We start from the raw sequence: 2,623 nt of genomic DNA, 5'->3' as shown, positions 1-2,623 counted from the left end.
AGGAGAGGAGGACGGGTAGGCGGCGGCGGGCGGGGCGCTGGAGGAGCTCTGGAGCCGGCCGGCAGTCCTGTGCTGGAACCAGTGCCGGTCGGAAGGTTCTCCAGCGGTGTAGGCTCCGGGCCCCGTCGCCATAGGCCCCCCTTGTCTTGTAGTGCCGTGCATCGCAGTGTGTGTGTCTGTGTGTGTGTGCTGGAGGGTTTGGTGTCGGGTGTCCAAGCTGCGGTCTCTCGCCCCGCCCGACATGGGGCAGCCCGGATAGAGCACAGCACCGGTGCGGTGCGGGCCCCAGGACCTCCTGCAGTGCATCCTCCTCTACCTCAGTGCGCGCATCGGCTGTCCTTGGATTATCATTATCATCGACATCATCAAGCACAAGCACGAGTTGCTCCTTGGAGGAGTTCGCCAGCGGACGCTGCTCTGCTGCGCCGTGCTCAGCAGCACCAGCCACACCAAGAAGGGGTACTACTCCTGCAAAAAGAAGACGCCGTGGAAGAGCAGTTGAATTTGGATCGCCACTGCCGCCGCTCACCGACCACCTGGCGGCACGGGGCTCGCAACTGTGCAGCTGCTCACCCCTTCGCCATTATCAGAACATTCGGAATAAAAGAAAAAGTAAAAGTGATGACCGGTAGAAGTACCCCGTAAGGTTGTCCGTCCGTCCGCCCATCTGTCCGTGTGTGTCTGTCTGCTCGGCCCGACCCCTTTCACGTGTACTGTACACGCGTTGCGCCGTGCCCGGTATGGTATGGACAAGTCCTAGTGTCTCCGACTGTCTCCTCTCCTCCCGACAAGGCAACACTGACAAGTCACTGACACTGCCTCGACATGACAGCTTTATGCCAAAGAGAGAGAGGGGGGGGGGGTATGAAAGACCGACTTTCTCGCGGCTGGGTAATTCTCCCTCACAGTATGAGGAGAGGACGTAACGTGAGTGGTTTTCTGTCCGACGCGGCGGGAAAACCTGCTGCTGCCACCACCACCAACACGACACTGCACACGGGCGACGTCTGAAAGTAAAATGCGTGTCAAAAACAAAAAGAAAAACAAGTCGACAATTATGGTCGAGTTTGTGTTTCAAGTCATTTATTTGTTTTATTGCGCCGGACGGCCCCGTGGGCGCAGCGGCGGCCCGTCTTGTTGCCCACGTGGACCTACACGTGTGTGTGTGTGTGTGTCGGTGTGTCGGTGAGCCGTTTAATCGCGCGGGCTGATGCGCCGTGTTATTTTCTCACCGCAGCGCGACCAAAACGATTGGGTGGTTGGGGCGTTCACTGCCGCTCATTGGGCCTCAGCGCCGCCGCCGCCCTTTAGTGGAGCGCCGAGCGGTACCACTATGACGAACGGGACCAAAGAGCCCCCAATGAAAAAGCAAGATTTTTTTGTAAATGAAAAGGAGTAACGGTGGTGATTGTAGACCTGCGCAGAAAGCAGTTTTGTGCTTTTGCTTATTGAAAATTAATGGGTGGAGAGGGAAAGGGAGGGGGGTGGCTGTGTTGCGTTGTTGTTTTATTCTCGCGTCTAGTTTTCCCTGCAGGGTTTTTTTTTTTTGTTGTTGTTTCTCGACGCCACCTGTTGCTCGCTCATTACGGGATGTAAGTGTTACAACAGGAAGTGCACACATTAAAGGCAAATTGCAACATTCTCTCCCATCGCAAGAAGTTTGGAGCATAAAAACGCTTGTCGATGGCAAAAAATGGATTGCTTTTGCTGTGTGTAAAATCTGCAATAATGCACATACAGACTGCATGTCTTTACATGAGGTGCTCTTCAACGAATATCGACACGACTGTTCAAGACCAGGAATATTTTCATCACGACACAAATAGTAAAAATTCATCGCGCCTAATTATCATTTATATTGTTGCATCATGTTGCATTCATTGTTGCATGCGATAACGTGCACGTTGCAGTCATCATTCTGATTTGCTCATTTCTATTTCATTTATAATGGGTTAGATTTAACGGGTTTCACCCCTTCCATTTCCCATTCGTCGTGACTCTACTTGAGATGTTACTATTTCGTTGGTCAATGCCGTTCTGCCGCTCTGCTCGCGCTTTATTCTCTCTTTTCTTCCGTCGTCGCCTCCTTCCGGTTAACTCCTCTCCTTCCTCCCTCCCCCCCTTTTTCATTCTCCTCTCTCATCGAGGCGTAGAGTCAAGCGGCGCCGCCGTCCTATTCTGAGGAGGATCCGAGCAAAGCGGAGCAAAGCGGAGCAAAGCGCGCGACAAACGCATTCCTATTTGTGGGAAATGTTTTGAACCTGATTGACGCTGGGAAATGGGACTCTTCACGGCGGAAAGGGGAAGGGGCAGGCAGAAGTCAAACCTGACTCAGTTCGGAAAGGAAAAGAAATAGGTTTGGGAAAGCGAATTAAGGCGAATGACAGCGGATGTGTCAAAATTCACTCGTGGGTCGTTTTTGCCATACATTTTTCTCTAAAATGATGCCGTTGATCTTGTTAAAATCTGTTGTTACTTGGAGCCATACTAAAACGCCATGTTGCGGTTGTTTGACGGTGTAGGGTAGGATGATAGTCCTAGGCTAAGTAAGACACCGGGGACGTACTGTACAACGCCATCTCGAATCTGTTGTGGGTTCGCCTGAGATAGCGGTGCACCGCCG

At 52.5% G+C, this 2,623-nt stretch overlaps 1 protein-coding gene across 3 annotated transcripts in view; it reads left to right on the top strand.

Moving 5' to 3' along the window:
• The first annotated feature begins 81 nt into the window (after positions 1–81).
• The window catches only part of LOC113216218 (kazrin-A), a 42,056-nt gene continuing 39,514 nt past the window's right edge, over positions 82–2,623 (top strand). For all 3 annotated transcript variants that reach the window (XM_052275386.1, XM_052275387.1, XM_052275385.1), the window contains exon 1: positions 82–612. The gene's annotated coding sequence lies outside the window, so the exon portion shown is untranslated. The remainder of the gene's footprint in view (positions 613–2,623) is intronic.

Source organism: Frankliniella occidentalis, unplaced genomic scaffold (genome assembly GCF_000697945.3).
Source record: "Frankliniella occidentalis isolate FOCC.00 unplaced genomic scaffold, Focc_3.1 Scaffold603, whole genome shotgun sequence".
Classification (NCBI taxonomy): domain Eukaryota; kingdom Metazoa; phylum Arthropoda; class Insecta; order Thysanoptera; family Thripidae; genus Frankliniella; species Frankliniella occidentalis.
This window is presented reverse-complemented; position numbering and strand designations above follow the sequence as displayed.